The following is a 14672-nucleotide window of genomic DNA, read 5'->3' as shown; positions in this document are numbered from 1 at the left end:
TTAGCACACATGGCTGCAAGTTATTTAATAATGCACATTGATTTACAGTGTACACACACACACAGAGCTGGTACATTTAAATATATCAAGAAGTAAAAACAAAATAAGTTTGAATCTTTAAACTTGCTTGCTTAATGCTCTCCTGAAGGCTTACATACCACCTTTAAAATTTTTTGTGCTTATAATGTTGAAGCATGTTTATTGTGGCTTCTTTAAATCCTTTATCAGATAATTCTATCATCTGTATCATTTTGGTATTTGGAGTCTGTTCTTTGAATTTTCTCATTTAAATTGGTTTTTTCTTAATTCTTGCCATGATGAGTGACTTTCAGCTATACCAGGGTGTGCTGGGGATTGTAAACACTCTGGCTCTGATTTGCATCTACTCTGTTGGCAGGCCTTTCCTTACCCGCCTTGGACAGGAGCAGGGAGGGGCCCCTCCTTGCTGCCGGGTGGCGTTGGAGGTCCCGGTTCCCTACTCAATCTGTGTTGACCCAGGGGGAGGGGCATAGGGGTCTCCTTGCTCTGGTTCCCTATTTGCCCCTCCGTGTCTTGGAGGGGCGGGAGTGTCTTGTGACTGCTCCCCAGCTGGTCTCGGCTAACCTGGATGGGGTGGAGGGGTTGGCCTCATTACTGCCAGACGGTTGTGCAGTGGCGGTAGAACCCAGCAGGAGGGCAGGGGGACATCTCATTACCCTGGTGGGGCTGGAAGTTCGGGCTCTCCATGTGCCCTTGCCCAGCCAGGATGACACCGTCCAGTGGGGAGTTTGGAACCTGGTAAGAGCAGGCATCTAAGCTCCCTGCACCGTGTGATGGCAGTGGTGGGATAGAGCCGAGTTTTTTCCTGCAATATTTGCTGGAGTAGAGATTACTATCTGAAACAGTCTGTTTTCCCAAGTTGCCCCTTTCTGGGTCTTTTAGCCAGAGAGGGCAGGCTTTTTGAATGTGCTCACCATGTTTCTGGGTTGCTGGCAGAATTCTTCAGCTCCAAGTCTGGGCTGAAAGAGGCAAAAGAAAACCCAGGAAATCTGTTAACTCCTTTCTTGGGTTTCAAGGTCATTATTGGGTCTGCCTTCTTTCCACCTTTAAGAGTCTTCTTATGTTTGCTTTGCATGTCATGTTCAGAGTTTTACTAGTGCTTAGCAGGACGAAAAGGGGGGGAAAGTACTTCTCCATCTTTACCAAAACAGGAGTCCTCTATATGATTCTTTAAAAAGTATGTCTACAAGTGATGGCATCCCATTACTTTATTAGGAAAGTAAAGCGTCCTATCCACTAACAATTCAGAGCAATCGTGGAGCCACCCCTCCCAGCGCCAGCCTTGGAGATGGGTGATGAGGCCCTTCAGAGCCTGGGTTTGCATCGTTGCTAAGAGATAGCAAGGGTTTATTTATAGGAATTGAGTCACAGAGGGAATGAGTTGGGGACCCGTTACACGTAGAGTAATAAGCTCACGTCACCACTGCAAATACTCACTCTGATCTTTCATGAGGGTATACATGACTGATGTGAAATTAAAAAGTGTGAATAGAAGATCATTCTTTTTTGGCCAAGACATGATTATGATTATTATATTGTGACTATTTCCCACTTGTCTCTGAAAATGCTTCAAGTCACTTCATGTATCAGCACCAAACAAAAATTGCATCTCTACATGTGACCCATCCAATTTTCACAGTCGCTCTGAGTCACGCTCTGTTGTGCTCTTCACACGGAGATAATGATTTAATGTAGATTGTTTCACACTTTAAAGCAGAAGCGTACAATGCAGTCACCATAAAAGTTTGAGCTCACTTCCTTTACTGAAGCAAGTTTAATAAAATGCGGAATCGTCAACACTGAAATAGCCAGCATCAATATTATTTTATACTAGAGAAGTGCTGTTTTCATACAAAGGAAGTGAATGTTTAGCTCTTGTGCGTTACCATTCGCTAGCTATTATCCAGAGACATGTGGTCCCCTCTGGTGCCTGTCGCTCCTTTTTATCACTGTTTGTAAAAGTGTTTCAGTGGGAAGAATTGACAACTAAAGAAGGTTTTCAAAGAAATGTTACTCCACTTACCTGACTTGAAAGACATTTGGTGAGTAAAATCATAAAACTTTTATCTCTTATGGGATCTGAACTCTTCCTCTAAGATAAGGTAGATTACCAATTCTTTTTTATATATATATATCATTTCCTGAGGATATTAGTTCAAATTTTTAACAGTAAAAAAAAAAAAAAAAAAAAAAGATTTACTAAATCCAAGGTATTTAAGTGATTGTCATACAGATTATTTGCTCTCTGAGCCCATATATATGTAATGAATACTAACATAAGTGCTGTGAAAATTCAGATATGACAACCAGGTACATTTAGGTTTGAGAGCAGAGTTTCTTTCTGTAGCGGAAAGAGTTTGACTTGGGAGTGATACAGACTTGTTTTTGAATTTCTAGTCATAGATGTTTAATTTCAGTTCTCTTACTAACCCTCCATCAAGTTTGTTGCTTTTCCTGTAAAATGAGGGGGGGGGGAGAATTACTAATTTTATAGATTTGAGTCATGAGAAATAACCTTCCTTTGGGGAAGATTATTTCAAAGCTTTACTCCCCCTCTCACATAGTCTTGCTCAACATTTAATGGAAACAAATGTAAAGGAAACAGCATTTCAAGTGGACAGCTTCCTACCCTGCTCTCAAGACTCATTTGACTAACTTAAAAGAAGATCACAGCTGTTATCCTGCAGCTGCTGCCCTCTGCCCTCTGCCAAGTAAAGCAGCATCCTGAAGTTAAACTAAGATCTGATGGTCTGAGTCTTGCTGCGGGAGTGAACAGCATGTCCTGCAACTCCAGACCACTGATGGACCTACTTGTGTATCTTCAATGAAGTGGAAATAGAGATTATAAATATCCAGGCATGTAGAGCATCTCTTTCCTAAGCTTTTGGTCAGTATCAATAATAACTAGAAGCTCCTCTAGCCTTTTTAATTGTAATAATCCATCTCCAATTTTATTTAAAGTTATGTATAAGTAGCAGGAAAGTATGTCTCTATTGATGATATGACCTGAAATTGATTTTCCCAAAACACTCAAAGCTAAGAGAGTGTAAAGTATCACTGAACGTCTATATAAGTCTTGAAAAACTATTGCCTGCCATAGTTTCTAGATTCTTGAGAAAGTATAAGGGCGACCTCTACTGGAGAGAATAGGACATACCTTGTTATCAGATAAGTTTTCTATTTCAAGGAAATAACACATTTTCCATTGCCTTAAGATTTTATACCACATATTTTAGAGATCAATATATTACCATAGTTATAAAGATTAATTTATGAAAATGTGCGGACACCATATGGTCAGTTGTCAGGAGAAGGCGAAGTTTAATTCAAAAGCCGAATACACACTGTAATAATCAAGGCAGCATGCTGTATTGGCAGGATAGTCAAAAGACCAATGGAAGGCACAGACCCACACATTTACAGACTCAACATGTGAAATATGTGGCACTGTAGAGCAGTAGGGAAATGATTAAATTTCATTAAATGATGTTTGAACAACTGGATATCTATATGGAGGAAAAGAAAATTGTACATCTACTTTGCATCATATACAAAAGTCCTTTTCAAGGTAGATTAAAGACCTACCTGTGACAGGTGAAATATAAGACTTTTGAAATAATACAAAAAAGAAAATTATGATCTCAAATTAGGAAGGAATTTCTTACACAAGATAGAAATAGGCCTAACTAAAAAGGAAACACTGATAAAATTGACTTCATTAAATTGAAGAACTTCAGAAAAATGAAGAAAGTGAGAAGATACAAGAATGAAAAAATACAATTGTAACAGATGTAGCCAACAAAGGACTATAATCTAGAATACAGAAATTCTAGTATTTCTGATCAAGGGGAAAAGACCACCCAATGTACAAATGGACAAAAGACTTCAACAGATACTTCATAAAAGAGGAAATCCAAATGACCAATAAAATCAACCGTTTTATTTGTCAGGGAAATGCAAGCTAAAATCACAATGACTTCCCACTAGAACTGGCAAAAATTCAAAGGTCTAAAAATAACAAGATGTTTACTTTGGTAAATAAATAGAGTAACAGACTCACTTATGTAGTATAGTGTAAACTGGAGCAACCACTTTGGAAAATTGTCTGGCATTATCTCATAAAATTAAATGTATGCATATTTAAAAAAAAAGCCGAATATAGAAACCATTTAGCTAAATCCAACAAGTGTTGCTTATCTAAATGATATAGATGAAAGCCCAGCCAGGGTACAGAGCTGACAACTGAGCAGTTTCCAGAGCAGAATGAGATGTGAGTAGCTGTGGATGAAGAATTCGAAGTGATTGAAAGTCACATAAAACTTACTAGAAGCTGAGCTGCACCAATGACACAGCAAGTCCTGCTCAATATAAATACATTTGGAATAATTCCTCACTTAGCTTAGCCTGGATATTAGCTAAGGATGCTATTCATCTTGTAGATATACAAGATACACTATGATTACAATATACTCGAGGACTCTGCATTTTGCAAATTTTGGCTGCAATTTATTGATAGTTAGCTTTGGCTACTATAACAGAATACCATAGACTGGGGGCTTAAACAACAGAAATTTACTGATCACAGTTTTGGAGACTGGGGAGTCCAAGATCAAGGTTCCAGCTGATTCAGTTCCTGGTGAGGATGGATGACCTTCCTGGTTTTCAAACAGAGAACTTCCTTGCTGCATCCTCTTATGGTGGAGAGAAAAAATCGTGTATCTCTTCCTTCTTTACAAGGGCAGTCATCCCATCATGATGGCCTCACCCTCATGACCTAAGCTAACCCTAATTACCTCCCAAAGTTTCCACCTCCAAATACTATCACATTGCGGATTAGGGTTTCAGTATATGAGTGGAGGGGAGGGGAGGCAAATATTTGGTCCGTAGTATTCAGATATTACCCTCAATTAATCTACACAATAACCTGAACATTGGTGTGTGTTTCTGCTTCACGCTGGTTCTCCTATCTCCACACCATCTTCAGTCTCCCTTTATCCACTTTGGAAAGAAAGGGTGGCCTTCAGGAAGTCTGAATTTAATTGTTGCATTGTATGTAATGCATCTGTGCCTTAAACATCAATATGTCACAGGACTGGTGTAGATGGTGAGAAAAATGAATGTCTTTAATGACTATGGAGCAAATTGTTTTACCACTAAAATGGGTCTCAGTTTTACGTTTTAAAAATATTGAAGGAGAACTGCTGAAAAATATTTTTAAGGAAAAGATCATAGCTCTCATACAATTAAAAATGAATGAATGTTAAAGACTTTAAAAGGTAAATAGTTAAAACTGGCTCAGAAGATAATTCAAAAGCAGACATAGATAATCAGAAATGCTGAAATTAACAGCTAATTAATGCAAAACTTGTCAGTATCCTATGGACATAAACTGTAGTGATTAGACTCATCTCTTCCATGGAGTAGAAATCAGTTAAATTAAATTTATATTAAATGTGTATAAGCATGTATTTGTCACTTTGAATAAATCAAAACAAAGCTCCTTTAAGAGAGTTAAAATCTAATCTTTTTTAACACTGTTTGTATATAGAAAAACATTTTACATCCCCACAATTTCCCTCATACGGCCACATAGAAACACGAAAAGAGCATAGCCTTAGCTCTACAACTTCAGCCGCAGGTGAAAAGTAAATGCAGAATAACAACAATAAAAAACTACTGTTCACATCTCAGAGCTGTTCTCCTTCCCAGTGGGCTCTGAACTCTTAAATGATTTGAGGTCAAAATAACAAATAGACAGAAATACTAAGAAACTGGATTCTTTGTCAACTTACTTAGAATAGATTTCTATTATCCGTCTACAGATATCCTCAAATGGTCCAACATAAAATCAAATCCCCAGTCACTGTGGCTACCAAAAGAAAAAAAGCTATTGGTCACGTGCAAACCAGAAACAATCAATCCAACAAAACCAAGCAAATTACATTAAAAAAAAAAAAAAACACCTACAGAAACAGAGATTCAGACCTACTGCTGTTTAGAAATCACTCTGGAGCCAAGACATGCTGGGCTTCACCTGCCTGTGAGGTGGCCTCCAAGGAATGCACTTACCCCTTCTCTGATGATACGATCTACCCGGCTCTGATGGGGGCTTCTCCAGAATTATTAGAAGCTAACTTTCAATAAAGTAAAATTGTGACTCTCTCACAAATATAAAATAAACACATGCTCAGAATCATTTAAGTCATTAATTAGAGACAAAACCAATAAGATAGGAAAACCATGTCAAAGGATAATCCAAAGGTAGATGCACACATATACACCTTCAGGAGTGCTGAAATGGATTTGCTAATTAATGCGAAACTACTCACCATCCACAGGGCATAAAGTGGGACCATCTTTCCCAAAGAGTGGATATTAATTGAATCTCTACCTAATAAAATGCATCTGAATATCCATGAAAAATAATCACCAGCATTACTATCACTTATCTACAACTTGCAGAATTATAAAATAGATCAGCTGGAAAACAAAAGCATCAGATAAACCCTGAGGTCCACTACACATTCCACTATTTCATTGAAAGAACACAAAGTAATCTCTTTTTTTTTCACTTTAAAGTCTTCTAAATTTTTTCCTGACAGAACTTAATCAAGTTGTCATAGGGTAGAGTATTAAAAATGATTTTATATCATAGATCACTGTGTTATTTGGAATACATCTTGAAAGGGGTTCAAAGAAATAAATGACATTGTTAAAACTCATTCCTTTCCTGTCTTTCTGAAACAAGTTTTTAAACAATCTGTAAAAGCAATCAAATAGAAATAAAATGTGCTCAGCCCTACTTTATTCTAGTAAGAAACAGTAATAACACACAAATATATAAAATATTTGAAAGTAAAAAAAACCTCATCTCTCTAATTTAGAGATTCAATTCCAGTGAAAATTTGCTTTTTATGTCTAATGATGAGTAAGACATAGTCTTTGAAGCAATGTATATTACGATGAAAAATTATAGATATCTCTTAAAATATATGAGAAGGTCCACGATTACACACACACACACACGTACACACACACACAAAAGAAAAAAACAAGGACTAAAAGACCAACAACAAAACCAAAACCAACGTTATAGGTTTCAATGATTTGGTTTTGGGTTAATGGGGCCACGTGGCCTGTGAGTGGTGGCAGACGGCTGCTGGTCCACAGGTCAGTGAGCTCAGAAGGAGTGAATGTGGTAAATTGAGGCAGGCACATGAAGGATACACACCCATCAGCCCCAAAGAGTCTTTAAATCTCCTTATCCCTAAGATCCTGTGAGTGGGTCTGCCTCTCTCTCTCTCTCTGTATCATCCTTAGAGGATACTTTGTTAACAGTATATTTTCCCAAGATTTCCAAGAACACTTTTGCAAGATTAGAGTAGCTAAGAGTCTTAGAGTCTTCCTCACCCTATACTTTTGTCCATCTTCACTCCCGTACATTCTCCAAAATTCAGCCAGAACACTTTTCTAACGAAGATCTAGTAACACCATTCCCCTTCTTTCAATTCCTAGGGCTCTTGGCATAAAACCACCAGCTCCCGCCTGCCTATGTCCATAGCCAGCAACCTCTAGCATCGTTTCTATCTCACTCTCCCTTCCCTCCAGCTCACTCCCTTTCTCTTAGTCCTCCCCCAACCATCACACTGACTCCTCTCCTCAGAGGTGTGATCAAGCTTATCTTCCTCCTGCCCCCCCCATTTCTATTTCCTATTCAGCTTCTCCTCATCAAATTTCAGATCAAATGTGTCTGCCTCAGGGAATTCTCCCCTGACCAGCCTGAGAGATCAGGTTTCCAAGTTTACTTTCCCATTATACCCTGCAATGACCTTCCTCACATTTATCCATGTTTGTCATAGTAAATACATTTGTGGGAGGACTTGATTAACTTCAACCTCTCTCACTGAAATTCCATGAAGGCAGGAACCTTACACATGAGCACACCCACCATGTTACACCAGCATCTACTTCATTGCTCAGAATACTTTAACCTTTCAACCTTTTATAAAATACAATAAATGAATATTTTATCAGATACAATCTACATAGAGGAGGAAAGTGTAGAGAGCTTAGAAATATTTGAAGTGTAAAGCAGGGTTTGTTCCAAGCTTTACTTCCAACAGATAATTCAATGGTAGAAATCTGACCCAAAGAGGCAGAATAAAGAGAATGTACATCCTGGACACAGCGACTGCTTTAGGTTAAGATTTCGGCCACTTACCTTCCTTCTTCAAATTCCCTCCATTTCCTCATTTGTAAAATCACCGTTAGATTGACTCTGAGTGATCCCTTCAGGTTCTGCAGTTCAGTGAGATAAGGGGTGGAAACTTTAAAACTTATTTTGAACAATTGTACAGCATATTCGAAGTGATATAAACAGTGATGATTTGTAGTGGGTAGGGGTAGAGAAATCCTAGGAACTGGTTGCCTATCAGGAGAGACAAGTCAGGGCAGACGAACAGAAAACAGAGAACACACAGAGAAAGTAGCAAAGGTTTTGAAGACGTGTTACCTGTTTATCATAAAAATAATTCAAAACAGGTGAGATAGGACCAAAATCAGGCAAATTGCCCAAAGCAGCTTCTATAAGTATAAACAAAAGCAAACATCATAAAACAACAACAACAAAGCCAATGTATAGAAATTCAACTTAAAAATAGTTACTATAATAACCATACCTGGAATGCTTCTCCTTGTTCTGTAGGATATTTTAGAGTTAGGCAGTACATTGTGAAATAATTTTAGATTCTATTGTCTGAAAAGATATATATATATACACACACACATATACACACACACGTATAAATGTATACATATTAGGTAATAGGTCACAGCAGCCCCAACAAATGACATATCCCTTTCCTGTTATCCTTGTCTAAAGTAAGTCCAACTGCTTCCCCAGTGGTACAAGAATGACATGTCACCAATTACCTAGGACAGCGTCCGAAGGGGAAGTATTGTATTCCGGGGGAGCGGAGCAGCTATAATATTTGCCATGTAACCTCAAGCTCTTTTTGGTAACATAACTTTATGCAATTCCACATTAGATAGATATGCACTAATGGGTCAGGAAATATCTCCTTTAGTACATTTTGCAATTAATTTTAGGCACAGCTTCAGATAGTTTTGAAGCCACTAGTTAATCCACAGGGACATTTTACCATAAAGAGATCTCTCTCCCCACCGCCAACACCCTCCCTTCTGCCATGTGAGAAGGAAGTAGCTGTTTCAAAGATTGAGAACTTTCAAGGTGGAATGTAGCCTTATTGGATCCAGGAGACTGTTTAATATCTTTGCAGAAACTGGGACAGCACTGTCCTCTTTAGTGGATGTCAAAGAAGAAAGTAGTAAGCAGAAATGTTTGACATCACTCTGTCTGATTGAAGGGAACGTGGCCAGCTGATGGCTGAAAGTCCACTGTCCCCACCAGCTTCTGGATTCTATAAGTTCCTTAATCAAGAAATGGGTTTTCTATGTAAACCTGGGGGTGGTAGAATTGTGTGTGTGCTGTGTAGGCAGGTTGCTTTTGCACTTTTGCAAATGAGTTACATGAGACTTCTGCCAGTTAGCCTAGTAAGAAGTTCCTGAACATTTGTCAACTAAGCACCAATAATCATTGCTTGGTTATGACAAAGTTATCAAAGCATATGAATGTCATCTTCTCTTTGGGATATCTTGTCATGTAAAATGCTCCCAATTTTTGTTCAGCCTCTTAATAAAAGCATAGAGTATAGGGAATGCATAAAGGAAATCGATAGCCAAAGTAAAGGAATGGGGACTTGGCTAATTTGGTCATTTCTTCACTACTTGGCAGGGGCAGGTGAAAATTGCACACTGGGGACAAATGAGACCAACAATTCAGGCATCAGAGGGGTCAAAGAGAACTGGACCAAGGAAAGAGGAGGCGGGGAGAGATCTCAGGAATTGGAGGAGTTAACTAAGGGTGAAGTGTTTCTCTATAAATGTTTGCTATCTTAGTAGTTGGCTAGATGATACCATGGTTGCATCTTCATGTAAGTCTTGCTATAGAACAAAAAATTTGAAAATACTCACATAGGATGGTACATTTAAGAGGAAAGCAAGAAAAAGTTTCTCCAAAATTTTATTTTGTCTTTGAAAAAAGGAATTGAAAGTATGCCTTAATCACAACACATAGTTTTGTAGAGAGATATTTTTAAAACATAAGTTAGTCTTCATAACCTTCGGAAAGTCCACTGTCTCCACGTCTGTAAGGGAATCAAACTTTTAAATGTTCATGCATCAAAGGGCGTTATCAAGAAGGAGAAAGACAATCTGCAAAATGGGAAAAATATTTGAAAATTATGTATCTGATAAAGTCCTAGTATCCAGAATATATACAGAGCTTCTGCAATTCAGCAACAAAAGAAAACCTGCCTGAGAAATGGAAAAGGATCTGAATAAAGAATTCTCCAAAGGAGGGTTAACAAGCAAATAAAAATGTGTTTTCAATGGAATTTGTAACTGTTTATTGCAGCATTTTTATGATGGGTATTTTAAAATCTTTGCCAAATAATTCCAATACATGTGTCATGTTGACATCTGTGGACTCCTATTTCTCATTCAAATTGTGATTTTCCTGGTCCTTGGCCTGAGGAGTGATTTTCTAGCTTATCCTGGGAATTTTCGATATTGTATTAGGAGGCTCCAAATCTTATGTCATTCTCATTTTCATCCAGGTGTAGCAGGAGGTCCAGGTGTGTGCTGACGCGCAGCTTCCTCCCGGGCTTTCATGGTACCACCCCAGCAACCGTGGGGCACTGGCTCACTCTGCCTCCACAGTGGATGGAAGTTCAGTGACCCCCCTGGCCCCCTGGCACCTCCCCTTTGAGAACGGAGCGCTGATTACCAGCAGCTCTGTGCCTCTGAGTGGGGTGTAAGCTCAGCTTCTCATTAGACCACCTGACACCAGGCGATGAGAGAGGGATAGTGTCCACTAATCCTGCCCCTGACCACTCGTCCCACCCTGACCCCCAGCGGTGCTGTTTGGCTGGAGGCTCAGTTCCCTACTGGGTCACCCCCAATCCTGCAGGGGATGGGGTCCTGGGGTGCTGACACTCCCTGCTTCACATGCCTTGTCCAGGCTCGTTGATGGTGAGGGGAGAAGAGCCTCAGCTCACTGTTGGACCCTGTCTCTCTGTCTCGCTAGGGAATCACACGCCCACCTGCTTCTTCCAGGAGATGGAGGCTCGGCTTTCCACTTAGCCCCCAGTTAAACCAAGCAGGACCCTGCAGAGCCCTTGCAGGTACAATAGCTCCTCTGTGTCTCCTGTTTCTTGTTTGCAGGAAAAGGCTTTAGTTTCCTAGGCTTTCCCTGAGTTCCAGAGAGCGGGCTTCAGCCAGTAATAGGACAATAAAGTCACGGGCCTCCTAGTTCCTCCTGAGGAATGTAGATAATAGCCTGGTGCATATCTTTGAGCTCTCCTTCAGACACTAAGACCCCCCCACCTGGGTGGAGGATGGTGCCTACATGCTAACCACGGTAGACCCCAGACTGGTTGGAACCAGCAGGTGGAGATTCCAGAAACATCACCCTATTATCTCACCACCAACCGATCAGAAGAAAGCCACACACCCTGCAGCCCTCACCCCAAACTTTGCTTTTGAAAACTCTTCTGGAAGCATCAGGCAGTTTGGGTCTTTTGAGTGTGAGCTGCCTGGTCTGCTTGCTTGGCTCTATAGTAAACCTTCCTCTGCTGCAGACTCTTGACGATTCGGTTTGTTTGGCTTCACTGTGCGACAGGCATATGAACTTGGGTCCATAATAGCCCTGCTCAGTGAGGCACAGAGAGAGCTGGCACCCGTTTCTGTGGGCAGGTTGGTGATGGGGAAGGTCCACTGACTGTTCAGCCCCACTAAACTGCCAGGGAGGGGAGATGGGGCTTTTTCATTGCTGTTGGGCTGAAGTAGGGTGGATACTGCTAAAAAGATTTTCTGTCCTTAGGTCACTCTCTTCTTGGTCTTTTAGCTAAGGGAATAGTCTTTTCTATGATGTTTGTTTGTCTGTCTCTGTCGGTTATTCTGGGTGTATGATGACCTGTCTGGGGTATATGGGAGGCAGTATAGAAACACAGGGAACTTACTCACTCTACTCCTCAAGTCCCGAGGTCCCTACCCATTCTGCCTTCTTCTTTTCTGCTTTCAGAGTCTTCTTGTTCTTGTTTGTCTTATGAACAGAGTTTTTTAAGTTGCAAAAGAGAGGAACTGGGAGGAATGTGGCATCTCTACCTTTGCCAGAAAGGATCAATATGCCTTTGAAATAAAATTATGCTCAAATGTTCTGCCCAGTTATTGAAAATTAAAAGCATATTTAACAAATAAAATCTAGTATCAAAAAGGGAGTAAGCGACTTGATAAAATGATGTATGGTATAATATGAGTTATTTAAATGGCTCATAAAAAACATCATGAAATATATTTACTTTGAAAGCAGTGATGAGATCTCTTCAAAAGCTGAAAAGCTCCACATCTGTGCTTTCTGGGTTTTGTTCACTTATTGGAAACCCTGTCTTTGAGCCAAATCTTTAACTGTATCTCCCTTTGAGGCTGAGTGGCTGTCAAACTGAGAAGATGCAAGGATGTCTGCTAAGGGGAAAAGGAAAACAAAAATGAAAAAACAAACAAAAAACCAGAGTTCCAAACCTTTGGATGCGATAAGACATCTGGGTCACAGGACACTACTCCCTGGGAGAATTCCTAATGACTTCTGAGGACAGAAGGAGGATAGGAAAGTTACCTGTTTGGGAACCTCCAAATTTGTTAGGGTAAATACAGCTACTGAGTGAGAAGCCACCTGGCACGTTGAGGAACTGGAGACAAATATTATTGTGACTATGGTATGAGTTTGGCTATTTTGCTGCAACACAGACTCTTTCCTGTGACTGTGAGTTTTCTCATATCCTTTTAATAATTTCTTTTTTTTCTTTCTATTTAAATCAGTTACCATCTATCTCTGTTGGTTGCAACCAAGGATCCTAACAGATAAACCATCCCAAATATGTTCCCCAAATTTGGGCTAAAATTCTTTCAGAGTTTTCTCAATGCTATGCTAATCGACAGATGTCTGTTTTTATTTACCATGTCTCAGAGATATAAGAAGTAACTGGTACCTTGTTGAGGGATGGCCCTAAGAGATCAGAGTTGCCAGGGAATAGATTTGAGGGTCGTGATTCTTGAGGCAGTCTGTAAAGATGGGTCAACTTGCATCTGCAAGAGGAGGGTGCTCCAAGTCATCAATAAGGTGGATCAGGGACACACAGCCCATTCTCCTTTTTGGCCTCTCCGTATTACTGTACCTTGCCTAATTCATAAATTTTATTCCAAAGGCATGTTTCATGAGCCTTGCTTTGTCTTGTAAATATTCTCTCTTAAAGACAATTGTGATATGTAAAAATGTGATTGTATTTCTACCTGAAAGTTTGGTAGTAAATCAGGGCAACCGTATCCCCTAGGTCTTGGGAACCATTATGTACTTGAGGTCCTAAATCCCGTCATCAGCACAGAAGGGTCTCATGAGAGTCATCCCAATACCAGTGTCTTGATTCTAAAGTTGCAAGATCCCTCACCCCCCAGGTCACCAGACTTTATCAGGTGAAATGCCTCACCTAATCATCCCAGTAACTCTCTGATAAGTCAATTCCCACATCAGTGATGAGGATGCAAAAGGCCGCTGAGGTTAATTAACTTAACCAAGATCACAGAGCTCAGGAATGTGGTAACTGGGACTCAAAACCAGAGGTCTTTTATAGTCAATGCTGTTCATCTTCTGGGAAAAAGTGCTAATTTTCTCACCGTATGTTCTGGTGTGAACTCATTTCTAGATTTGGAATGAGTTAAATTCAATTACATTGTGAGTGAGTTTTTTGGGGGAATATGTTTTGATGAAGAAACGACATTTTACTTTTCCTATAATTTTCTATTCCAAAGCTAAATTTATCTTTGCTTTTGAGATATGATTACACAGGGGGTGAGTCATGAAGAAACAAAGATAGGACACTTTTTCCTCCCTTCCTTCTTCCCTCCCCTTCCTTTACTCTCTGTGTGCTAAACTGAACACTTGACTATATATATATTAGTCAAGTGTGTGTGTTTATATACATATATAATGTATATATATATAAATATGTGAAGTTGACATGATAGTTTCTTCAAATAATATGTTGAAAAACATATACATTGCCTTTCCTTTAAATACCTTCACATGCTATCAGAGCTCTAGTTTGGTGGTGTTGAAATTCAGACCTATTGTTACGGAGAGAAACTTGTATCAAGATTTGACACTAATGTTTGAGGTTCACAGTGCCCTGAGTTTGCAGCCTCTCTGTGAGTACGGGCTCACCGTGCACACCTGGACCACACTGCTGTACTTCGCACAAAATCTATCCCATGAGCTTTGTTTCACATGTGTGTTGTCCGTGCTCCTGAGCCTCTAAGGTAACAGGCATGACGTCCCCCGTATTGTCAATCACCACGCATCACTGGCAAACCGAGGAGAAAGAGGCCACACGGGGCCTCCGGTCTGGTTCCAGCTCCCCCTCGTGCCCTCCGTAACGTGACATGTGAAGTGTGGGTTTGGTATGCCCTTTCCCTCTGTAAGTGCTTACCGGGGACTGATG

Source organism: Hippopotamus amphibius, chromosome 11, assembly GCF_030028045.1.
Source record: "Hippopotamus amphibius kiboko isolate mHipAmp2 chromosome 11, mHipAmp2.hap2, whole genome shotgun sequence".
In the NCBI taxonomy this organism is placed as follows: Eukaryota; Metazoa; Chordata; class Mammalia; order Artiodactyla; family Hippopotamidae; genus Hippopotamus; species Hippopotamus amphibius.
This window is presented reverse-complemented; position numbering follows the sequence as displayed.